This window comes from Ziziphus jujuba, chromosome 3 (genome assembly GCF_031755915.1).
Source record: "Ziziphus jujuba cultivar Dongzao chromosome 3, ASM3175591v1".
Classification (NCBI taxonomy): Eukaryota; Viridiplantae; Streptophyta; class Magnoliopsida; order Rosales; family Rhamnaceae; genus Ziziphus; species Ziziphus jujuba.
The window spans coordinates 15,605,496-15,633,308 of record NC_083381.1 but is presented as its reverse complement, the minus strand read 5'-3'; the positions used below and the strand labels follow the sequence as shown (position 1 = coordinate 15,633,308).

At 33.2% G+C, this 27,813-nt stretch overlaps 1 pseudogene; it reads left to right on the top strand.

Moving 5' to 3' along the window:
- The window catches only part of LOC125418275 (elongation factor 1-alpha-like), a 35,099-nt pseudogene extending 11,291 nt beyond the window's left edge, over window positions 1–23,808 (top strand).
- Window positions 23,809–27,813: the final 4,005 nt, after the last annotated feature.

Sequence of the window (27,813 nt, the reverse complement as noted above, 5' to 3'; positions counted from 1 at the left end):
AATCAAATTGTAAGTTGTAATGCTAAACTAAACATTTACCTTTGTTGTCGCCCACCACCAGTCCATCACCATCACCATAATATATATATTTTTTTTACATCCCCATCATATATATATCTACATATATTGTATCTAATTGTTACTTATATATATATATAAATGTTTAAATATAATTTATTGCTAATTTTATTGTTTTGATCTTTGTAGAGCTTACAGAATCAACTAAAATTAGTGAACCTGTCAACGTTGATTGACTTATGATTTACCAAAGTTTTAAAGTTTAAAAAAAAAAAAAGAATTATGCATTGATTCTTGAGTGAATGAATTTTGACGAATGTATTATTTTACATTATTTGTTCTAACAATTTTAATTTGATTTTATAAGAATGAGATGATGACATTAATGTTTGCTATTTAATAAGTGCATGATGTGTATCATTTGCTATATTTTCTTCTTTATTTTCCATTGTAGACTATGTTGTATTATTCTAATTGTATTTTATGTTTGGATAATTATAATTTATTATTTATATTTTATATTTGAAAATTTTTTTATTTGTATTATATATTTATAAATTAGTAAGTTTCAAACCGATCAACCAATCCAAACCAAACCGATCATAAATGTTTTGGTTTGGTTTGGATTTAATACTTCAATGGTTTGGTTTGGATTGTAAATTAGAAAAATTGATATGTATGGATTGTGTTGTATTTCGGTCCAAAACCGAACCAATCCAATCCGTGCCCACCCCTAGTCCTGACTGTACGTGTCAGTCAACCCATATTATAACACAATTTACATACCTTTTTTGATGTTTTAAAAAATAAAACCCAAATAACAAATAAAAAAAAGAGGACATACATTTTACATGAAATCTGAAAATTATGATTATAGGTTGATATCAGGTACCTCACTCTCGTTTTAAAAAGTTATTATCGAATTAATATTATCTACAGCATTTATGAAGAAATGTCCAAATTTTGAAATTGATAAAACTTCAGGGTTTTAATATGAAGTATACCTATACCCTTATAAGTTTGATTATAGTTCTTTTTCTGTGTGGATAAACTAAGTCAAAAAAAAAAAAAAAAAAAAACAAACTTAATGTGGATAAACACTCTTTTGTTTGTATCGTGTAATAATTTATTCACTCAAATGGCTTTTAAGATTTTGTATTGTAACATATAAATTCAAATTTACTTATTAAATCATTGTTTATCTGTAATACAACCCATTACTACTTTTAAATTTAATTATAAAATATATTTCTAAAAAATATAACATTTTTTTAGAATAAATATATATAATCAATACAAAACCATACATAATTAATAGTTTTTTTAACACAAAAATAATAAAAGACAGTATATGTAATTAAATATTAAATAAATCAATTAAAATATCAAAAAGGGACATAACCAGAATTTGACAAGGTGGGCTTCTATAAATTTCTCTAAATGTACGTTGGAAGTTTTTTAAAAAAAAAAATGTTAATTAATCAATTTGATGATCATGATAAGGAATCATCCAACTGTTACAAATTTTCCAATCGAGCGGCTTGGATCAACTGCAATTGAGTTAGATCATATCATACTCTACCAGACCAAGGACAACAATGTTATTTACTGAAGAATCAAAATCTCATCCGCACAACGGTCTCGGAGGAGGATCCCAGATTTAATATAAATATAGCCAAACTTAGTTAAGGTAGGACCTTATTCCACAATTTCTAAGTATATATTCGAGTTGTATTATATATTAATCATAGCATTTTTTTTTTTTTTAATCATTGTAGGCACAACATTGGTGGATTAAATTGTCATGTCGTGTTCTTGTATTAGTAGGTTTGAATCTGTAATAAATTCCTCTCTTTCAAATTGTAATAAAAAATTACTACGTTATTAAGTAGAACGCAATTAATTTAGATTATGGGTTCAAACGCCTCTCTATCTGTAAGATAAAAAATTAAAAGTGAAAAATCAATTCAAGAGGGTTAATATTATTATATTACCACTCGGTTGCTGAAAATGATGCTAAATTTGGCACCAAAATATTATTGTAATTAGCGTTATTTTTTTAAGTGCTTAAGCGAAGAAGGAATATTCTTGTGGAACCCAAGGGCAAAACGTCTGCTGCCATGGAAGGAGAAAAGTGTTTGGCGGCTGCTTTGCGTGGTGCACTGCCGTTACCGTTGCCACTGAAAGATTCAAAAATTATTTAAAAGAAAACCGTTTAAAAGATAATTATTATTAAATTAAAATAAATAAATAACTAATAGCAATTTCTTTTTTTATAATGTTAGACATGTCAAATAAATCTATAGATATTTATATTAAGTATCATATATCGATTACTATTTAATTATAATATCCATTTTAAAGATATTTTTGATATGGAAAATAAATAAGGTAATAAAATAATTATTTTATAAGATCAATTATTACTTTGCATGTTTTTGGTAGATTTTAAATTTTAAGAATAAAATTAATTATTACTATGCATGTTTTTGATAGATTTTAAATGTTAAGAATATCTATTAATTATTACTATGCATGTTTGGTAGATTTTAGATGTTAGGAATGCTATTGGATGTTGGATGTTATGGAAATAGAGGTGCAAAGCTCAATTGACGATGGGTTTTGTTGGCCTTTAATCCAAGTGAGGTGATTAAGAATTATGTTTATGGGTATGCAAGTAATCTGTTCTGAAAAGATGCTTGTCTGGTCAGCCTAAAAAATTTTGCTAGTTAATGCCCCTGAGGACGGCTTTGTTAAACTTAACATAGGTGGAAGCTTCTCTGCAAGGACTAAATCGATAGGTGAAGGGGGAGTTGTCAGAGGCTGTCAAGGGCAATGGAATTCTGGGTTTACTGTTAATCTTGGTTATACCCGTAGAGTATTGGCAGAAGTGTGAGGTTTGTTCTTTGGGCTTAAACTGGCAAAAGACTTGGGTTTCCAGAAGGTCAAAGTTGAAATGGACTCATCTGCTGTAGTTGACTGGATCAAGGAGGATTAGGATGGGAATCATCCTTGCTTTGGAATCATTGCTGGCTGCAAAAATATGTTTAACAGAATGTTGATTTTTCTGTAACTCATGTACATTGAAAATGTAATCAAGTGGCTGTCTTTTTAGGCAATTATAACTTGATGTATCTGAATAGCATTGGGAGCTTCTCCTCTCATGAGACCGATGTAGTTCTTTTTGGGCTTTTGCCCCCTTTTAATGAAAGAATAGTAATACTAATAAAATAAAGCATGACCGAAAGGACCTAGGAGCCCACCTAAAAAAATAATCCTGTTGTATGGAAAATTTTCTCCCACTCAAGAGAAGGATATCATTAAACTTTTCTCTTCGACCCTGTTTCTCTTCTCATTACGTGGAAATTCTTACAAGTTTTGGAGCATATTAGCTGCTTCACACTGCTCTACCATGGCCCACCATCACCATTCAGAGATACTCTTTATGTAAAATTTTTCGACCTTGAGAGAGAAAGAGAGGAGAGGAGATGTTCTCTGTAATGTTGAAGAGCGAAAAGTGTGCTCTTTTCCTCTGACCCTGTGCCTATCTTGTTCTGGGTCCCATCCCATCGCAGCGTTATTTATAACAATGACATATATTTTTAAAATAAGTTTTGCCCACATGAGGTCTAATTATAGCCTATAGGTGACTATTTCCCTCATCTCTCTCTCTCTCTCTAAGCCTCTTCCTCTTCTCTCTTTCGATATAAGTAACATAACATCTCTCTCCTCTTTCCCTTTTTTCTGTCGACATTTTTCGCGTCTCTCCTCACTCTCTCTCTTTGCTCTCAATACACGAGGGAAGTGGTTACCTTTAAAAATATATATTAATTATTATTTTTTTAATAAATAAAACAGGTATTTCCGACAAGGGATTGTAAAGGTTACTTCTTTCTTCATCTCTCTCTCTCTAACCCTCTTTCTCTTCTCTCTTTCAATATTAATGTGCAGAACATCTCTCTCCTCTCTTCCTACTTTCTTTCTCTCTATTCATTTGTCTCCTCTTCCCTCTCTCTCCTCTCTGAGATAAATTCAAATGAATTTTCAACCATCTAATTTTATATAATTTTTTTTATAAACATCTTCTCAATTTTACATAAATTTTTTTATAAACATCTTATCATAGGATAAAAATATAATAAAATTAAAATATTAAATCATATTAATTATTTTAAAAGTCAAATTTTATTATATATATAAAAAATTTATGAATAAACTATAAAAAAATAGATGGTTGCTCATTTAATCCTTTTCTCTCAATACATGAAACACGTAGTGACCTTTAAAAATATATACTATTATTATTTTTAACAAGTTAAAAAAAATTTCCAAAAGGGATTGTAAAGATGACTACTTCCCTCGTCTCGCTGTCTCTCTCTCTCTCTCTCTCTCTTTGAATGTTACAATTAAATAACATATTTCTTGTCTCTCCTTTCATTCTCTCTCTCAATACATTTGTCTCCTCTCTCCTCTCACTTTCTAACCCTCTTCTCTCTCTCTCTCTCTCTCTCTCTGACCCTCTTTCTCTTCTCTCTTTCGATATTACATATAAACAACATCTCTTCCTACTTTCTCTCCCTCAATACATTTGTCTCCCCTCTCCCCTCTCTCTCTTCTCTCAATACATGAGTGAGGTATATATATTATTATTATATTTAATAATTTAAGAAGAGTTTTTCCCACAAGAGATAGTTATGAGTGTGAACAGATTGTTACACCACACTATTAATTGTAAAGGTGGTGACTCCTTCCGTCAATAGTCAACACATTTGTATACATATGTAGCAACTCTCTCCTCTCTCCCTTTCACGATTCGTAGACATATGTAGCAACTCTCTCCTCTCTCCCTTCTTTCTCTCTCTCAATAGTCGACACATTTGTCTCCTCTCTCCCTTCTTTCTCTCTCTCAATACATTTGTCTTCCTCTCCTCTCTCTCTCTAACCCTTTTTCTCTTCTCTCTTTCAATATTGCATATAATATAACATCTCTCTCCTCTCTTCTTTCTCTCTCCCAATATATTTGTCTCCTCTCTCTCTCTCTCTCTCTTCTCCCTCAATACACGAGGGAAGCAGTCACCTTTAAAAATATATATTATTACATTTAATAATTTAAAAAAAAATTTTTTCCCACAAGGGATTGTAAAGGTGACTACTTCCCTTAAGCCTCTCTCTCTATCTCTCTCTATCTAACCCTCTTCCTCTTTCTCTGTTTCAATATCATATACAGAACATCCCTCTTCTCTCTCTTTCTCTCAATATATACATGAGGGAAGTAGTCACCTTTAAAAATATATATTATTATTTTTAATAATTAAAAAAAAAAGTACTTCCCACAACAGATTGTGAAGGTGACTACTATTATTTTTAACAATTTAAAAAACAAAAAAAAAAGTTCTTCCGACAACAGATTGTGAAGGTGACTACTTCCCTCATGCCTCTCTCTCTCTCTCTCTCTCTTGCAATACAAGTATGCAGAACATCTCTCTCCTCTCTCTCTCTTGCAATATAAATATGCAGAACATCTCTCTCCTCTCTCTCTAAATAAATTTGTCTTCTCTCTCCTCTCTCTTTCTCTCAATATATAAACGAAGGAAGTAGTCACCTTTCATTATATAATGTTGCTAGCTGAGAGAAAATTGCCGCTCCCTCACTCTATTCTTCTTCAACTCAACTATCGCCTCTGTCTTTCTTTCTCGAAAACATCCAAGATCCAACTCAAATAAGCGGGAAAGTTTTCTAATCTTATTTTTGCGTTCTGTGTCTTTTACATGTTAAAGATTTTTGAATTTGATTTCTTTTTTTTTTTTCTTTTTTTAAATTTTAATGTTCGTTAGCAACTTTTCATTTTTCTTACTATTCAGGCTTGATTTTGATGATTCTAATTTTGGTTATATGAATGTTTGATTTAGATAGTGACGGAGTTAGACCATTACATGCAAGTTTTCGCATGATTAGTATTTTTCTTTTATTCTTTTTGCAAGTTCTGAGTGACTGGATATGATGACCAATGGATTTCCATCCATCATCGATCAAGACAAGCCGAGGTGGACACCCACCTTCAAACGAGTCCTTTAATCCCTTCCAAAACGCCTAACCCTAAAGTAGAATGCATCCCACGTGAACCAACCAAAAATTTGTCCACGATGTCCCGAAGGGTTTTCTCCTCCAAAAGCCTGGAAGTTCCCAAATGAAATTTCATGCATGGCGTCCTTAACATGAATGAAAGGATCGAATCACCGCCGGTGTGAAGATGAAGAACGCTTTGGAATTCGGTTGAAGAGGCTTTCGTCAAGCCTCTTGAACCGAACCTAATGGGTGGTCCACCACAACTTGAACCTGAATAGGCTCATGAACTCAATTTCCCTTAGTTTGCTGATAGGGACAACGTCTCGTATACTTGATTGGGTAGCATCAAAGCCGACGAAGCAGTCGACAAGTAAAGGCGTGGCTATGATGCTATCTGGAATGTCGGAGAGAATCAAACGGCCGTTGGCCAGAGAATTTGATTTCTTATTGTTCAGAAGAAATATGGTTTTGATTACATTAATCTTTGATTTAGATGGTGACGGTGTTAGCCCGTTTACAATGTTTTGCTTTGGATTAGTATTTTTCTTTTTACGTCTTTTTGGCTTATTTATTGCTTTCTTAGTTTTGTTTGTTCGTAAAGATTTCTCTTTTTCCATATGCATGCAGATAATGGAATCTTTAAGTTTTAGATAAAAGAAAGTGGTGAGGATGTACAAATTTTTCTCTTGTTTGGTGCTCCAAAAAAAAATAAAATCTAAGAACAGTTAGAGAGAGAGAGAGAGAGAAAGAGAGGAGAGAGAAGGAGAGAGATTGTGAAAGAGTAGAGGAGAGAGAGAACGTGAGATGGAGAGAGGGGAGAGAGGGAAAGAGAGAGATTGTGAGAATGGGAGAGAACAGATAAAAAATATGGAAGCAAAAACAAATTATAAGTTGTTTAAATTTAACAATTCCTGCGGCGAACTGTACCTGTTGGCAGGACAGGGTCTCGTTGGCCGTCTGGGTAAACCGCAACGTCGCTGTTGATGGTTGGGTGAATTCTTTTTTATTAAAGAAAAGAAGAAAATTTTGACTTTGAGGGCCCCTTCGGTCGGATTTGAAATATCCGACCCGATATCCGGCATAACCCACATCAAATTTAGGTTAAAATTTTGATCTGTTGGGATTTTTTTTTTTTTTTTTAAAGGTACTTTAGACCTCATTTTAATCAGTAGTTCATATTTGTGTCATATAATTCTGAGCTTGTGATATCATGCACCTCATAGGGAATTTTCTTGTATTCTATTGTAGTTCAATTTCTCATTTGTACATATAATGGGCAAGGAGAAGGCCAATATTAACATTGTGGTCATTGGCCATGTTGGCTCCGGCAAGTCAACCACAATTGGCCGTCTTATCTACAAGTTTGGACTTATAGACAAGCATGTCATTGAGAAACTTGAGAAAGAAGGTGCGGAAATGAACCAGAATTCGTTCGATTATGCCGGGGTGGGCGAACGTGGGCGTGATATCAGCATTGACAATGGCATGTGGGAGTTGGAGACGGACAAGTACCATTTCACTTTCATTCATGGTCATAGGCATGCCGAGTTTATTAAGAACATGATCACAGGCACTTCGCCGGTTGACTGTGCCCTTGTGGTTGTTGATTCCACCAGTACCGGTGGTTTTGAAGTTTTGAAGTTGACGTTTTTGGGAATGGACGGACTCCCGAGCAAACATTGATTAAACCTCTTAATATTATCTGTTGCTGCAACAAGGTGATTATTTCCCGATTAAACTGTTAAAATTAAGTGTCCATTTCAGAGTATCGGATTAAACCTTTTAAAATTAAGTATCCATTTCAGAGTATCGACAGTTGATATATCATTGATTCCAAAAGATATATCATTGATTCCAAAAGTTTAAGCTGATAAGAGATGAATTTTTTTTTTATTTATATTTTTCTTTAACATTCCTTCTCAAATATAGATTCGTTTCTTTTTGAACTTTTCTAAATTTTTATATTTTGAAGAGAATTATTGAGTTTTAAACTCATAATTTTTTAGATTTTTGATACTGATATCATATTAAAATATCATTAATTCTAAAAATTTAAAAGAAAATGAAATTTTTTTATTTATTTATATTTTTCTCTGATGTTTGATATATAATACTTTAATGGTGTTATATGTATTTATGTATTTAATGCTTTTTCCCTTGTAGATGGATGCGGCCGATTACTCAAAGGAGAGGTATGATGAAATTGTGAAGTCAACCTCTCCCTGCCTGAAGAATCTTGGGTACAATCCGGCCAAGATTCCTTTTGTTCCCATCTCAGGTTTAGAAGGGGACAACCAGATTGAGAGGTCGAATAACCTTCCCTGGTACGAGGGTCCAACTCTTCTTGAAGCACTTCACCAGATTCAAGATCCTAAGACACCCTCTGACAAAAGTTTGGAGAAGAAGGAGCATCCTAATGGAGGTAAGAGCATCAAATCTGCTGCCATGAGGAGAGGTAAGAAATTTGGGACTGCTATAGTTAATGGAGGTAAAAAAATTTGTGGCTGCTATGGTTACTGGAGGTAAGAAATCTTTGGCTGCTATAGTTGAAGGAGGTAAGAAATTTGGGCCTCCTTGTCTTAATGCATGTGTTGTAGGAGGGATCCAGGTTGCTGTGGCTCTGGCAACTTAACTGTGTTGAACATGAAATGTAGGCACTTAATAAGGACCATGTTTCGAAATATGTTCCTTTGTTTTTGGATTTTGTATGTGTGAAAGAATGCTTTTTATTAATCATGTAATGGAACAATCTCTTGTTGTTGTATTTTTATTTATTTATTTTTTTTGCTTTGTTGTATTTTTTATTCTATTTTATTTTTTGAGGTATATATTGAATATAATGGTTCTATTATTATGTACGACGATCAAATATGTGTTTTCCATTTTATTTTTTATTTTTGAAAAAAGTATGTACAATCAAATATGTAGTTTACATTAAAAAAAATAAAAAATTAGTCTCACATTATCAAAATATGTATTAATAATATTATATTAATTCTTAAAATTTTGGACTACGATTTACACATTTAATAAGCTTTATGAAAATTTAATATGGAATCACATTTTAACTATTTGATTTTCTTCTTCTTCTTTCTTTCTTTCTTTTTTTTTTTTATTTTATTTTCCCTCTGGTTATTTTGTTAAAGACTTGAAGTTTAATTTTCTCTCATGCTATCTTCCCCAATTAGCCCTGTATTTGGACGCCGTCATTGGCCTTTTTGCATCACATAGATTATATTATCAAAATAAAAAAATAAAAAGGTGAAGGGTAACTTGGTCATAATTGTTGGACCTAATAATAATTTCTGTATATTAGTTAGTAAAATCGATGCATAACCAAATTGATATACATAGCATTGCTTTCTTCACAATTATTACGATTATTTATTTAATTTTGTCAAGGGCTAAAAAGAGTAGTTTACGTGTGGCCTTCAGAAATTGATGGTTAGAATGTTTCTGCCACCATGAGGATGATGATAACTCATCAAGATGTTTGTTCACAGAAAAAAAAAAAAAATAATAATAATAATAATAAATAAATAATAAATCGCCTAGTCGTTTATGCACTCTTTTGGTATCACTTCTTCCTCTCGTATCATAACGTTTCAATGTTCGGCTTTTAAAATGTTCTAGCTAAGTTAATTCAAATAAAAGCAAATTTTATGATCAAAATATATCTATATATATAAATAAAAGCTTTTTTTTTGCTTGTACAAAAAAGAGTACCCTTTTTTTTTGGTTACTTTTTGGTTCATAGATAAAAGAATATTTTTTGGAAAGAAAAATGATTTTAATAAAGAAATTACTATTGTATTTTTTATACTTTAATTATCTAGATGGCAATACTTGCGATTTGTAATGAAGAGCACCATTTCTATTTGATTTTGTGTTTTTTCTCCTAGGGCATGACCAAGGGGAGACTTCTTCATTAGGATCAAAACAGTGAACCAAATGGAGTGAGTGACTAATTAATTTTAATCCTCTATTTTTCCTTCATTTTAAATTGGCCATGCATGTTATTTTTTTATCCAGTTTATGTGTGACTTTGGTAATATATTTTTGGTTTTATTTTTTATTTTTATCTAATTGTTTGCAATTTGTTTGCTTCAAATGTGATTTATTGTTAACTAAAAGACAGACCTAACAATTATAAATTTAAAGAGGAAAAAATACCGAATACTAATACCAAAGACTATACCCTTTTGCCATCACATAAAATTATATTACTATTTTCAAAAATCCTTAAAATAAAATTGTGAAAAGTGTAAGTGAAAAGAGCAGCTTGGCCAATAATTTATTTGGACCTCCTAAAATTTCTGTAATTATTTAATTTTATCAAGGATTAATAAGAATAATTTGCGCATGATGTTCATTGATCGATGATCTAGAATCATTTTTGTCACCTTAGCTGATTATTAAACCTCTTAATTCCATGTTGAACTCACTGCAAAAGATTAAAAGGCAATGTTAGTTTCCATTTGAAGAAGAGATTGATCTTAAATGCTAGTATGTTTCATCCAAAATGATCCTGCAAAAGAAGCTCTTAGCTTCACATCACATTCAAACCTCATCCTTATTAGGCCTTACTATTAGTGAGATGCAGCAGATTGTGGCTTTTGAGGTTAGAGAGAACGTGGAGAAGAAGAAATATGGTTAGGGAGTTGAGGGCATAAAGTCTGCTTTCATCAAGAGAGGGATGGGCCATGCATTTTTTGTAGCGGGTCTTCCAGTTTGTTCTTGATGCATTGTGAATTAATAAAGATTTTCTTTCCTTTTTTTTTTTTTTTTTGAGAGAGAATGTTTTTACTAAATATGTAATAAAATATTGTGTGATTGTTGGATATATCGTTCAAAACTCAGCTAAATAAGAAATCAAAATAATCACTTTGAATTATTTACATCTGACCAAAGACAAAAGAAAAATTATTTACATTTGACAGTTATAAATACTGAGGTAACTTTTTTATTTTGTTTTTGTCAAAAAGAAAAAAAAGAAAAGAGAAAAAGAAGGAAAAAAATTTGAGTATTGACTCTTCCATGTTTCCAAAATACTAAAACCATCCAAAGGAAATCCACTAATAGAAAGCCGAGGAAACCCATGGCCCACATACTCTTCTTCACGGTTGGGTCGTAACCCATTTCATTCCTTCAGCTTCTTTGCTCAAACCCATTGTTCAATGCCCTTGTCCATCGGGTCGGGTCTTTCATTACGATATTAGCAACTGCAGATCATGCAGTGTCGGTAAGAAGATTGAACCTTTTGGAGATGATTTTATACAATAATACATGCAGTAATTTAAATGCTTGTTATGATCTTTGAAAAAATAAAACCTAAATAAAAAAGAGCACATAAGTTTTGCTTGAAATCTGAAAATTATCATTAAGATTGGGTTAATAATAATATCAAACTCATCTTTTGTTTCGAGAAGCTATTATTTTCATCTTTTATTATTTCTTTTATATCTTTAGAATTAATATTATCTACAACATTTATAAGGATGCTAATTTTAATGTTCAAATTTTAAAATTAATAAAGCTTTAGGGTTAAAATGAAATATACCCTTATAGGTTTGATTATGATTTTTCTTTATTTCTTTTTTTTTTCTTTTGTTTTTTTTTTTTGGTGTGTCAACTATATATATGTGGCCCCTTAAGATTTTGTGATGTAATATATAAATTCAAATCTATTTATTAGATTATTAGTGCAACCTGTAATACAACCCATTAATATGTTAAATTTAATTATAAAATTTACTTTTAAAATATATAAAAAGATATTTAAATGAATAGAATCAACAAAAACCATACCTATTTAATGCTTATTAATACATAAATAATTAAAAAAAATAAGTATATGTACAAAATTAAATATTAAACAAATGCATTAAAATGTTACATATAAGAAAGTGGACATAACCAGGATTTAACAATAGGATGGGGTTCTATAATTTTTTGTCAGTGTACTTTGGCAATATTAAATAATTTTATTAATTAAAAAGCAAAAATGCACCTAGGGTTATAGTGAGACTTATCTCTCAATATGCATATAACCACCGTAATATAACACACTAACGTTAAAAAATAAATTAAAAAAACAACAAAATCGAAAATTTAAGACATATAATGTATAAAATAAATAACTACCTAAGTGGTAACTTATGATTCTTCTGTTACACTTAATTATTTCATAAAAAAGTACACAAGAATTAAAATATAATTCTATGATAAATGTTTAGTTATATAAAATCAACAACTAAATTAAACTAATCTATCAATTTATTTTAATAAACTCTAACCACATCATCAATATTGGCCAATAATATCACATACGTTATCACTTAATGTAACACTCCGTCCCAAATCACACCGAAATCCGTGCACGTTGACCGAGGTTGACCGTTGACCGAGCGGGTAAAAAGTTGACTTTTTGTCCAAGTTGGAATTTCTAGTTGACCAGGGTACCGTGGCAAAGTTCATGATGCCCTGAGTTCGTAGACTAGTAGCACGTCGAAAACGGAGCTACGGTTTGAAAGTTATGAGCAAAACAAGTTGAGGTGCAAACAGTCCAAAAGGTGCCCAAGTTGACTTTTTCTTGTTGTGTAATTTTGTTTTGACTCTTATATGGTTGTAAAGTACTCGTCGATACGAGTCCATAGACTAGCAGCACGCTTAAATTTGACATTTGGTTAAAAAGTTATGGACGTTTGAAGTTCGCCGGATACCGTAATATTTTATTATATCTGGCTTAAGTGCATAGTAACACCACGTGTCATCACCTGATTGGTCCACGTGGAATGAACAATGTCACCACAGTGGCTTTTATTTGACAAAAATCTCGGGGAAGAGAGAGAAAGAGAGAGAGGAGAGAGAGAAACCGATCGGCCGCCGGAATCTTCAAATTTTCCAGTCGATTCTCGTTATATGTGCCGGCCAGACGGAAGCCTTTCCCCATTTTCGGCCAAACCCCAAATTTTCACGGCCGTTGGTCGCCGGACACGCCCGGATCGAGGCGGCGAAGTTCAGCGGCGATTTTTCCCTCTACCGCCGTTTGCCCTGTTTCCGGCCATTTTCAGGCCACACGCGCCAGCCACCCCTCACCACCTCCTCAAGTCCAGCCTACCCACCAAATTTCACGGCCACCGGACCTCCGACGTGCCATGATCGGAGCGTTTTCCGGCAAGGGGCCGAAAAACTTCAAACCCCGATTTCTACGCCGTCCGGCCTCCGTTTGCCTCACCGCCGGTCCCGTTGGATTCCTCTCCCCTCGATCTACAAAACCACCAAAAATCTCAGCCAACAGCCACCGCATGCGCCACTGCCAATAACGGTTGCCGGTGACCGCTGCGGCTCGTGGGAAGTTACTGTTCCGGCGAGTACCCAGTCGCACCGTTGGTCCTTGTCCACTGTTTTCGACCTCCTGAATCCAAATTCAGCATCCTTTTCCATCAATTCAAGATGGTTTGGGAGAATTGCGGAGTCGAATTCCGAAAGCTTTCCGACGAGATTCCGACCCCCTCGGGTCTGATCTCCGGAAAGTAAGACCGAATCCGTGATCCTTAGCACTCAAGCTTCGATTTGGTATATAACTCGTAACTTTTAGTTGTCATTTGAGTTCGCTCCTCGGGTACCCATTTGGGAATTACCCGAATAAAATATTAATATATTCGTTTGGTATACTGTGGATGTTTTAGGTGCATGCACGAGTAGTGGAGTTGATCCTGCGGAGGATCTTAGCTGATTTACGCGCTTAAGGTGAGTGACCCACCTTCAAAAATATTTTGGACAATTAATTATGTTTAATTGGTATTTAAATTATGCTCATGTGGTACAATTTAGTTATGGTTTTATTGTGATTTAATTTATTTATTATGCATGAGCAAAGTATATTTCAGTAATAGTCCTACGTGGTTTTAAGTATTATTTTTCGGGCATAATTGGGTTAAATATTTTATGAAAATATTTGTTAAATTGGTGGTTTAATTTTATAATTATGCCCACGATATTTTATCTGTTGAACCTCCTATTACGAGAAAATTATGGTTTATTTGTTATCGATGTTTTCGTACTGGTTTGTTAAATAAAAATATGTGGGATGGTAAGTGTGAAATTTTGATATATTTCCCACGGTAGTTTTGGAAAATGGTACAGTTGGTTTAATAATTATTTTAGACGCATTCATACAGTATTGGTGTTCTGGTATATGTATATGTGGTTCAGCGCGCAAGTATTATTATTTCTCCCGTGAGTTGCCATTGGACCGTGGGCAGTCAAGTTTGTTATTGGCCACAGCCGCCCCCCTCCTTGGCCGGGATGATGGTTTCAGCAGCGGTACTGTCGGGACGCCGAAGTGCCGTTTGCAAGTTTCTCTCTTTAATCTCCCCGCCAGTCGGTGCTCAGGACGCTGGGTATCGGAGTGCATCACTGGTATATAGTGTGGTGCGTCAAGTACAAATTTTTCAAATAGAAAATTCAAACCCCAAAGAGTACAAAAATTATTTATTATAATTTATTACATTTTATTTATATTGGGGTATTTATTTATTTGTTGTTTATTAAATTATTTGATCCCTTGGTTTTCGGGAGGTACGAATATCGGGTTTTGTGAAAATGTTTTAAAAGGGGAACATTTCCAACGGAGTGAATAGTAAGGGTTTTGAGAGAAAATATTACTTCAAATGTTTATTTATTTATTTATTTAATTGTTCGGTATTGATTAATTAAATCCTTTTATTTGGTATATTATTAATATTAAAGGTGTTCAGTAGATAGGGTCACTCACTGATATGATTAGCATCTCACGTTTTTAAATTCCGTTCCCCTAGGTCCAGGTTAGGAGATGTTGATCGTCCGGGGCTAGTCCGACGTCTCAGTTCATTGCCGAAAGTCCAAGAGGTATTTCTTCCATTTTTCCTTTCCATCTTGTATTACTTCTTTATCTGTTATTGTATAAATTCCACATTCATTTGTATATTGATCTGTATACTGTATTGGACGTGTAGTTATTATTTATGCATTGGGTTGCTGTTATTCTTTGAAGTGCTGTAATTTGTGGAATCAATTTGTAGTATTGTGGGAGGAATAAGGGGATGTTTATAGAAGTGTGTTTTCAGTGCAGGAAATTTTTGGTTAGTCCTACCCTTAGGGGAGGTGCTGCCGGATTTTCCGTTGGAAGGTTCGGTGATATTTCCCTAGGATCAAGGCTTGTCTAGGGTTCCGGGGAGGAATTCTGGACTGGTCCTGACAATTAGCATCTCATATTTTAAAATTCCGTTCCCCTAGGTTCAAGGATTGGGAGACGTTGATCGTCCGGGGCGAGCTCGATGTCTCAGTTCATTACCGAAAGTCCAAGAAGCATTTCTTCCCCTTTTCCTCTCCATCTTGTATTGCTTCCTTATTTGACATTGTATTAATTCCACATTTATTTTTATAATGCTCTGTATATTGTATTGGACATTTAGTTGTTATTTATGCACTGATTTACTATTATTCATTTGGAGTGCTGCAAATTTGTGGAATGATATTGTAGTAACGTGGGAGGAATAAGGGGATGTTTATAGAAGTGTGTTTTCAGTGCAGGAAATTTTTGGTTAGTCCTACCCTTAGGGGAGGTGCTGCCGGATTTTCCATTGGAAGGTTCAGTGGTATTTCCCTAGGATCAGGACTTGTCTAGGGTTCCGGGGAGGAATTTTGGACGGGTCCTGACAATTTTCGGATATTTAGTTGCCATAATGATTGAGATCCACAAAAATTAATAATTGAAATTAATCATCATTCTTTGAAAATCAAAAATCAAACTTAAACAGATATCGTGTTTAAGAATTGCAACACAAAACAAAGAAAAATAACAAAATGAGCCATCTTTTGTGTTACTTCACTATCCTATAAACCAAAAGCAGCTTACTTGATCATTTTTTCTACCATCATCCATAAGGATTTAAGCATGTTCCATTAAACCACTAACCAAATCCAATGTTAAAACTACACACCATTTAACAACTATCAAATATCTAGTGGAAAAAAAAGAAAAAAAGAAATTCAGCATACATATAATCTTAGGAATTTTCATTTATAGTTTAGTAAGCGAAATATAGAACTCCATAAATTTTTGTTTCATTCAATATTTGGCTCGCAAAAAAATAAAAAAAATAAAAAAATAAAAAAACTTTACCCCCATCCCACAAAAACATAAAATAAGATATACTATTTTTAGTTTTCTTGGTGTACCGCTTGAGTAGGAGGCAGAGTATATAATTTATTAGTTCCCATTTGGGGGAAAAAAAAAAAAAAGAAAACTTTTAGTTGCTGTCTTGAGTGATGTGTGCTATTGAGATGCTATAAGTCTAAGTACATGAGAAGCCATACTATACAGTGTGATCTCAAAAGCATCGGTTAAAAATTTTATATTTAATAGAAATGAATACCTATTATATCCTTGGCATACTCTAGAAAAGCCAAAACGTATGAAAAATAGCCGTTTTTGAACCATTTTGAACAGTAAAATATGATCAAAACTTGAGAGCACTTCTCACTTATAGTATAGACTTAGTACAAATATATATATATATATATATATATATATATGTATGTTTGTTTTTGCCAATGCACTCCATGTTGGTTCTTTAATCACTTTTACATATATAAATGAGCCGAATCGGAATCGGGTTGAGTATTAGGATTCTTAATTTTGGCTCTTATACTTTAATAAGTTTTCAAAATCTGCTTGAGCTCATAAAATTTTTAAATAATTTGCTTAAGCCAAATTTGACTTAGTTCAATTCGACTCCTTACGATATAAAAAATTTAAAAACTTGAATATTTATTTTTTTAAAATAAAATTTTAACATTATTTATTGATAAATTTAAGTTATTCTTTTGATTTTATTACAAAATTAATTTATTTTTAAAAAAATTATAATTTTGAAGTATAAAAAAGTATTATTTTTGCAGTATAAATATTTAATATGCTAAAATTTATAATATAATTTTTATATAGATACATTTAAATAACAAATTTAAACTATTCATAAGTTTGATTTATTGCTCAACATTGGCTTGGGAGCTTCATTTTTTGTTCACGCTCAACCCGTTTTCTTTACTAGTCGAATTTGAGCAAGTTCAAATTGAGCTGATCACAAGTTATTAAACCTATTTACAGCCCTAATCATTTTCAATTTTGTATCTCAATCTTAATTTAAATTAAAACATTCACAAAAAAAATGAATTAGTTAAAATCACAATTATAATTATAACACTCAATTGAAAAATTAAAAAGATGAGTATTTTAGGGCTGTTTAATATCATTTTGCAAAACTTCAACTAAAAAAAAAAATCATTTTGCAGAAAAGTTTTTCATTTTACAAATAAAAAGGTGAAAATGGTAAATATGATTTCATATTTTTATAATTTAAAAATAGAAAAATATTTTATGATAATGAAAATAGTAAAATTATATTTGATAAACATATAATATGATATATATATATATATCTAAAAGGAAAAAAAATATTATTATTGAAAATAATAAACTTTATCCATACTTGTATGATATATGTTAAATATGGTTTATATCTATATAAAATAAATCTTTTGAATTTAAAATGATAAATATTATCTATTCTCTCTTTCCAAAATTTTCTAAATGCATGTATACTGGATTAGATGTTTTCTAAATCTATTCATATTTTAGAAAATATTTTCAACTTTTTTTCAAATATTTTATTACAAAAATAATTGTCAAATGCATCTTTGATCATTTTTTGATTTGTAAAATAAAACATTATTTTGCAAAACAGTATAGACATGCCCTTAGAAATTGGGAGTCGAGATCCTCCAACCCAACCCATTGGGGCCTGTGATCAACCTATGCATGCCTGACCCAAACTTTTTTTTGGGGTTATTTTCTTTTTCTATTTCTTGTCTTGTATGTTTTTTGCAAGTGAAAGTTTGTAGCGGGTTAAGGGCATGACCTTCATGGACAAAAGCATTGCGGCTTTTCCAAATATTCCAACACAAATACGCAGCAAATGCTAAAGAATCATTGGCAAGAGTAGGGTGATTATGGCTCTCATGCATATTTCTTTGAACCGGCGAGCTGGATTAGAAGATGATACCTCGTAAATAGCCAGTTCAGAGGGCACCACACAGTTCTTGTCCAGGGACAAAGGACCAACTTGTGACGAACTGATTTTTCCTTCTCAACACAGATGGGGCAGATTGCATTCTCCAAGATATTTCGGCCCTTTAAATTTGATTTCACTGCCAATGAGTTATTCAAGCACCTCCACATAAAGGACTTAACTCTAGGATGGACATTCAAAGTCCATATTTGATTCCAGATAGAAGTTGGATTTGAAGATGATGGACAACTTTCTAAATGGTCTTGTGTTTACTCGTCATTAAATCACGATAGCACAATTTAACGGAGAAGATTCCACACTTTGTCCATGGCCAAACGATTTTATCTGAAATTCCACTTTTACTACTGGGAACTTGTAGGATCTGGCAAACGATAGATGGCGGAAATATTTGCGGAAGCCTTGAAATTTTTCCACTGCAATGTTTCTAAGTCATTAAGGTCACAAACATTGATAGACCTCCTATTCCAAAATTCAGACTAGTCCAAGTCAGAGGCAAGTCATTTGTCATCCCATATACGAATATTTTCCCATCACCCAACCTCCACATTAATAGCCTTTTAATAACTTCTTGGCCTTCTAAAAGACCTCTCCAACACATTGAGTCCTCTCCAACACCATGTTAGTTAAAATTGTTCCCTGTGGATGGCTGCCATCACTCACAAGTACTCCCGAAGGAGAGGTATGATGAAATTGCTAATTTCTTCCTACTTGAAGAAGCTTGGCTACAATCCTGTCAACATCCTTTACGATCCGTTTGGATCTCAGCACGGTCTAGAATTGGATTATACCATAGTAAATTTAATCCAGTCCCATGTTTGTTGCTAATTTTTTATTTTATTTTATTTTATTTTTTGTCCAATTGGACTAGATAACAGATATTCCAGCCCTTTTCCAATTCTTTTTAATCAATTGGATTAATTATCCTTTTGAAAAGCATGTGTTTAGATTACACTATTTTATTAGAAACCATTCAACGATGTTGACCGACATTGATCGATGTTGACCATCCTTTGGTCGACATTGACTAGCATTGTCAAGACCCGTCCAAAATTTCTCACCGGAACCTTAGACAAGCCTTGATCCCAGGAAAATCCTACCGGATCCTCCAACAGAAAATCCAGCAGAACCTCCCCTAAGGGTTGGACTTACCACAATTTTCTTACACTGAAAACACACTTCTATATACATCCCCTTATTCCTCCCACATTACTACAATTTAAATCCACAAATTTGCAGCACTCCAAATGAATAACAGTAAATTAGTGCACAATTAATAACTAAATGTCTAATACAGTATACAGAGCATTATACAAATAAATATGGAATTAATACAATGTCAGATAAAGAAGTAATACAAGATGAAGAGAAAAAAAGGAAGAAATGCTTCTTGGACTTTCGGCAATGAACTGAGATGTCGGACTCGCCCCAGACGATCAACCTTTCCCAAACCTTGTACCTAGGGGAACAGAATTTAAAAATATGAGATGCTAATTATCTCAGTGAGTGATCCTATCTACTATACAATTTTAATATTAACGAATATTATAGTACATTTGATTAATTCAGAATAAATAAGTAAATAACTAATAATTAATTGGAAATAATATTTCCTCTCAAAACCCTCACCATCCACTCTGTTGGAAAAGTTCCCATTTTAAAACATTTTCGCAAAAACCCAATCTTTTATGCCCCACAAATCAAGGAATAATTAATTTAATAAATAATTAAACAATCCAAATACCAATAAAATGTAATGAAATATAATAAAATAAAGTTGGAATACTTGCATTAAAGAAATATAACATAAAAGAAGAATTCAATATATAATTAATATAATTTGATTAAATAAATTAAGATAAACAGTATCAGAAATATAATTTAAATAATTATAAATAGATGATAAAACAAATTAAATGCAATTAATTTAAATATGACTCTAAAACCTTTAGGATTTGAAATTTCAATATGAAAATTTATATTTGACGCATCATACCATATACCAGTGATGCCCTCCGATACCCAGCGTCCCGAGCACCGTCCAGCGGGAGGTTAAAGAGAGAAACTTGCATACGGTCGCTTCGGCGTCCCGACAGCGCCGCTGCTTAAACCGTCATCTCGGCCATGGAGGGGGACGGCTTATGGCCAATATCAAACTTGCCTACCCTCGGTCCAATGGCAACTCACGAGAGACATTATAACTTGCGCGCTCATCCACATATACAGTACAGAACACCAGTACTGTATGAGTGCGTCTAAAACAAATAACAATTTTATTAAAATACCCAAGTTTTTTCCAAATTTACCATGGGAATTATACCATTTTCAAATTCAATTTCCCACATTTTTCTTTAACATTTCTAGCATAAATCCACCGATAATAATATACAAATAAATTTTCCCAAATCACAAAATCAAACAAATAATATTCCAAGGGCATAATTATACAATTTGAAACCACCAAACTTAAACCAATATTTCTTTGAAATATTTAAAATCAAATCATGCCCAAAAATAATACTAAAATCCAAATACAATTGATTAACTGAAAACACCTTGCTCATGCGTAATACATACAATTAACTCACAATAATAATAATCAAGAATTCCTTAATAAACCAAATTTTTATTTAGCATCAATATGCATATATATATATATATAAAATAAAATTTTTACCACAATTATACTTAAATTCCACCACATGAGCATATTTCTAAATATCAAATACATAAAACATATTTATCAAATATTTAATTATAAAATATTCCAACAATGAAATTTGATAATAATTGCCAAAATCTTAAATTCCTTAAAACCAAAATATTTTATGATGCCCAATTATTTAATTCCATTCAATTTTGGCATCAAAAATTCCAAATATAAATTTACTAAATATGTAACACATCAAACATATTTTCAAATAACCAATTAACACAAAATATATATGTTTTAACATCCCAAAATAATTTTGAAGGTGGGTCACTCACCTGGAGCACGCAATTAACCTAAGATCTTCCATGGGATCAATTCCATGACGCACACGTGCTCCTAGAACAACAATTCACACACAGTCAAATAAAATAATATTTTATTCGGATAAATAATACCCAGTACCCGGGGGGTTAAACACAAATGTTAACAAAAATTGACGAGTAATATACCGAATCGAAGCTTGAGTGACGAGGATTACGAATCTGTTCTTACTTCCCGGAGATCGAACCGGTGGTGGCCGGAATCTCGTCGGAAAGCTCTCAGCTTATAGAGCCTTGATTCTCCCAAACGATCGCGAATTGGAGGAAAAGGACCCCGGATCTGAGTTCAGGGGGTTGGAATTAGTGGGAAGGGACTGGCGGTGCAACTGGATACTTGCCGGAACTGGATTTTTCGGTGAGCCACCGAATCCCACCGGAAACCATCACCGTCGGTGGCGCGTCTGGTGGTTGGTGGCCGAGATTTTTGGGCGTTTTGTAGATCAAGGGGAGAGGGTTCCAACGAAACTGGCGGTGAGGCCAACGGAGGCCGGAATTGGGAGAAATCTAGGTTTGAAGATTTTCGGCCCCTCGCCGGAAAATACTCATATCCCAGCACGTCGGAGGTCCGGTAGCCGTGAAATTTGGTGGGTTGGCGGAAAATGAGGAGGTGATGAGGGGTGGCTAGTGCATGTGGCCTGAAAATGGCCGAAAATGGGTCAAACAGCGGTGGCCGGTGGTTGAGGGGAAAAATGGCCGTTGATGGAAAACGCTCCGATCCTGGCGCATTACCAACCGGTTGGCCATGAGATTTGGGTGGCCGGTCAGAATTAAGGAGGTGGAGGCAGTGGGGTGGGGCGTGTGGCCCTCCGGTGACTGGACGATGGCCAACCGGTGGTGGCCGGTGTTTCTCCCCTTTTCTTTCTTTCTCCTCCCCCCCCCTCTCTTCTCTCCCACCTCACCTAAGAAAAACCACGTGGGTGCCACTGTGCACTCACGGGAACGGCTGAGATCGCGACATGTGGTGTTTCACTGTTCACCGATTCAAAAATATTAAAATATTACGATATTCGGAAAACTTCGCATGTCCATAACTTTCAAACCACATGTCCAAATCGGACGTGCTACCAGTCTACGGACTCGTATTGATGAGTACTTCACAACCATGCATGAGTGAAAGCTCAACTTTGCATGAATAAAAAGTCAACTCCGGCACCCCTTGGACAGTTTGGACCCCAATCTTGTTTTGCTCATATCTTTCAAACCGTAGCTCCGTTTTCGACGTGCTACTAATCTATGAACTCATGACAACGTATACTTTGTAACGGTACCTCAGTCAACCTAGAATTCCATCCGAGTCAAAAAGTCAACTTTTGACCTCTTGGTCAATAGCCAACGGTCAACCTCGGTCAAAGTTGGAAAATTTCCGTTGTACTTTGGGACGGGATGTTACAAGCATTGACTGGTGCTAACCAATCTTTGATCGGTGTTGATTGGTTGAAAATTTAACCCAATAACTGGCTAAGTCCAAAAATAATTGTTAATTATTTTGTAGATTTATAACACAAATTATTCAAAATAAAAAAGGTTATTTTTTACAATTCAATCCAACTTTTGTTAATGTTACAAACAAATGATAATGCTAGACCACCTATCTAATTCAATCCTATCCAACTTAGTCCAATTCCATACTCACAGTTTAGTTTGGTGTGACGATCCAAATGGGCCCTTACATTCTAATCTCTGGTTTAGAGAGTGACAACCTTATTGAGAGGTCTATCAACCTTGATTTGTACAACGGTTCAACATTCCTTGACACACTTGACCATTTTTCAAGAACCAAAAGGACTCTCTGACAAGCCTCTCTCAACCTTCCACTGGAGGATGCCAAGATCCATGGAATTGGCACAGCCACAACTGGTCTCATAGAGACCGAAATCCTCAAGCCAAGAATGAATGTAACGGCCCAGTCCACCCGCATCAAGATATTGTCCTCTTTGGCCCAGGGTTCACTCCTTCTCTCCCCTCTGGCCTCAAGGTTTTGTCAAAACACGTCTTGAAGGGAGAGGTATCCACAGCCTTATAAAGACCGCTTCGTGCCCCTCTCCAACCGATGTGGGATGTTACAATCCTCCCCCCTTAGGGCACAGCGTCCTCGCTGGCACACCGATCCGGGTACTGGCTCTGATACCACTGTAACGGCCCAGTCCACCCGCATCAAGATATTGTCCTTTTTGGCCCAGGGTTCACTCCCTCTCTCCCCCCTGGTCTCAAGGTTTTGTCAAAACGCGTCTTGAAGGGAGAGGTATCCACAGCCTTATAAAGACCGCTTCGTGCCTCTCTCCAACCAATGTGGGATGTTACAATGAAGGTCACATTTGCACCAATTAGACTCACTATTAAAGTTTATTGAAATGAATCATGAATGAGTTTAAGAGGCCTTACTTGGAGATGATGTTAGTTTCCATTTGAAAAAGCAGATTGATATTAAATGTGGGTATGTTTCATCCAACTCTAAGGATATGATCCTAGAGAAGAAGCCATTAGCTTCACATCCCAGCAAATCATAATGAACCACCCCGCATGTTTGATGAGTTCTAAAGGAGACGGCAATTTTTAATTGCCACACCTACCATGGTCCTGTCAAGTTCGAGGAAATCATGTGCAAGGTCTATTAGCGCGTGTGAATGAACTTTTATACATTTGCTAAACATGACAATCATAAAGACTATATAAGAAGTTTGAGATGTTTCCGATATTAGATTAATTCTTTAATATGTAACCTCTATACTGATAAGTAATACCAGAGTTTGTGATTATAAAAAGTGTGAAAGTTTCTTGTCATCAAGAAAGGGAATGGTCCATCTCCCTTCTGGACTCTTAAGGAGTGAAAAAATGCTCTTAATTGGGAATTGTTACGTAATAAAACAATGTATGGTTATTGTTGCATTTTTATTTTTATTTTCTTTTTTTAATTTGGTTGGTTCCAGTACATTCGAATTATAATGATTCTGTTAATATGCACTTTAAAAAAAAAAAAAAATTGTTTGGACCATCAACTATGAAGTCTTTTAAAAATGTATATATATATATATATTATATTAACTCTTAAATTTGAGAAAACGGAGGTGACATAGTTGGGCGTTAAATAGGTTGAAAACGATCCAGTTCAAATATGTGAGTCTTGAGAGAATTTCTCGAATTTAAAGGAAGAAACGGGTATTTTGAATTTTTTTTCCTATTGGGCATGTGTTCAAACATTTATATAGGCATTGGATCATTAACAGACAAAAATCTAGAACTGATTTAGACATTGATATAAAACTGATATTTAAAATTTTGCAGAATTATAATTTTTTATCTGTAACTCAGAATTTGATGTACTACCAGTTTATGAACTTCTATCGACGCGTTCTACACAATGATATATCAGTTAAATCAAAATCTTAACCATAGAAAAAGTCAACTTAAGATCCACAAACAATCAACTTGGTCAAATCTGGTCAAATTTGTACAATAGAATATTTTCGCACGTGTTGTTACAATATTAATTGTTAAGATTCATTCTTTAGTTATTCTTTTATTTCTTTCATTTAATGGCAATTAAGATATAATTGGTTAAGATTTATCTTTTTATTTATTTTCCGTTTAATTTTTTTAGCTCTTAAAAATAAAATTCATGATCTTTTCGTCGCCTAAAAAAGGGGCAAGAAAAAAACCACTCGCCTAGTTGGTCACCCAAAGTGTTTTCCAATTGAAAATCTCTATCTTCCTTTAATGCTAAATTAGTTGGTTATTGAAAAATGAAACTAAGCATTAAACAAAAAAGAAAAAAATAGAACTAAGTAATTAATTTTCTCATGGAATATAATCATTGATAATGTTTTCTCAAAAAATTAATGAAGGGACGACCCAAAAGAAAAAACAAGATTAAGCTAGACAAGACAATCAATAGGAGAAAAAATGACTAACTCATCCTTATTCATAAAGCTTTTTCCAAAAGTGCGGAGACGGAACACTGTTTTTGAAAAACAATGGAAAAACTAAACGATTATTAATATATATATATATATATCGAGAGAGAGAGGGAGAGAGAGAGAGAGAGAGAGAGAGATGAGAAAATATTATAAGAATTCCGGTTGGAATATGTTTAAGTAGTATTGTTGGACTTTATATCTGTCAAAAAAAAAATTTTCCTAATATATTCTTATGTTTGAGAAGAGAAACCATAGAAGTAGAGGAGAAAAATGCGGGTTAAAAGCTGGAGAAGAATAAGAAATGCCAATATAATTAAATTTTAAAAAAATAGAAAAATAAATGATATGATGGATCGTCGCCTGTTATTTGTTAATTGTCAAATACTATTAGATTAGGGAAAAAAAAAAGTTAAATGAAAAAGAAAATAACCCATTGATATTTAATTGTGTCGCAGAATACTCAAAAGCTTATACAAAACGTACATAAAGAAATTATTCAAATCTTTTTTATATGGGTGTCAACTGTAATTTAAAAATATTAAGAGTGACGTGATTACCACGAGCAGATTATTTTTTGGCTACCCTCTCAAGTGAGGGAAATAATAAGGAAAAGGACAATAAAAGAGAAGAAATAAAGTAGAGTCTTGCACTTTGCATTTGCGCAAGTCCACCCAATTCCCTCCTCCTTTTTAGTTCCCTCTCTTTTTTATTTTTATTTTTCATCTATTTCAAAGTTCCAAAGTTTCTTAAGGTTTTATGACTTTTTCTTTTTCTTATTTATCTCCTTGGGAGCACCTTTCTCCACAGCGAATTGACCATTGATGTTGGCGTAGATTTGAAGGCCAAGATGATCATCAAAGAGGATTTTGCTCGAACCAATGCATATTTGGTTAAATATGCAGAAAATCGCACCCAAGTGTGATGATAATTATCAGAAAAGTGTGCATTTTTAGCTAAATTTGTGTATTCGGATCTGCAGTTTTAACGAGATGGGAAAAGTTTTAAGCCGCGTAATTTTGTTTCGGTATTTTGGTGAGTTTGAAATTTAAAGGGTAAAATTGGAATTGTAGAACTTCATACCGTCACAAAGGAGAAAATGACGGTGGAAATATTCCTTGGTTCGATTATTGCATATGACGGGCAAAGTGTGGAAATAAAAGTCGCGTGGATAAAGAGGTTATGGATGCCAAAATTCAAACGACATGGCAGCAATGCAATCTATGATTGGACCTCCTACTTGATCTAATTTCATATTATATATACATGTCGTGGACATAGATTATGGATGCCAAAATTCAAACGACATGGCAGCAATGCAGTCTATGATGGGACATCGTACTTGATCTAATTTCGTGTTATATATATATATATATATATATGGTGTGGACATAGACTATGGATGCCAAAATTCAAACGACATGGCAGCAATGCAATCTATGATGAGTCCTCGTACTTGATCTAATTTATATATATATATATATATATAAATATAGGAGAATTCTCCTATTGAAGTATCTTGACGATTTTTTCATCAATATTTTATTTTTTTAATTTATATACATGTAAGATAATTTTTTTATCAAAAAAATATGGTGATAAATTTTTAGTTTTTTAAATTATTTTAATAATTAAGATGTAAATTATTTTTTTTTTTTTTAGTTTAAATGAATCAAAACATATTCATTTTACCCTTTTAAAGAGTTTTAGTAAATTATCCAATTTATTCAGACTATTAAAAAATCTTTAAATCTCTAAATTTTTGAAAAAATTTTAAAACTGATAAAAAATATATTTACGAAAAATCTATTAAAATATTTCGATGAAAAAATTGAATATATATATATATATATAATTTTTTTGATAAATAAAAAAAATATGTTTCGTAAAATGATCGACATCAAGTCAATAGTCTTGTGCCATGCAATATTGTAGCACGAGATATGCCAAGGCAATAATATCAAAACTCAAACCAAAACTTTAGACCATGTATGGTGGTTATATATATAATATGGATTTGGATTGTCTAAGTTTGACCTAAACTTTTGAGGATATGATAACTAATATATTAATGGTCAAGGTTCATCATTGCATTTATTTTTCTTTTTCATTTAACATTTCCATAACCTTATAACATGTGATAACTAACATATAAATTGTTAAGATTTGTCAATCCATTTATTTTTCTATTTAATTTATTTGCTCTTAAAAATAAAATTCAACTTTTCATCACCTATAAAATAAATAAACAAATTTTTAAATAAATAACGAATAAGCCCCCGCCCAAACTGTTTTCCAATAGAAAATCATAAAATAGTTGTTTATTGAAAAATAGGACCGAGTAATATTACTTTCTTTCTCGAATATAATGATGATAATGTATGCATCCTCCCAAAATTAAGTAAACGCAACGAGACAATAAAAAAAAGCCACAATGTTTGAGCCTAGCAGGACATCATAAATCTAATTCAAAAAGCGAGAAAAGAATGGAACACTTTTCGAAAAACAATAGAATAACCGCTAGGTGATTAAAAAAAAAGAAAGTGGAGTAGAAAACGCAAGAGTTCTACTTGGAATTTGGTTCATCTTATTAGAGTTTTTGTTGGATTTTGCCTCTACTATTGTTTTCTGATATATTTTTTAAAGATGAG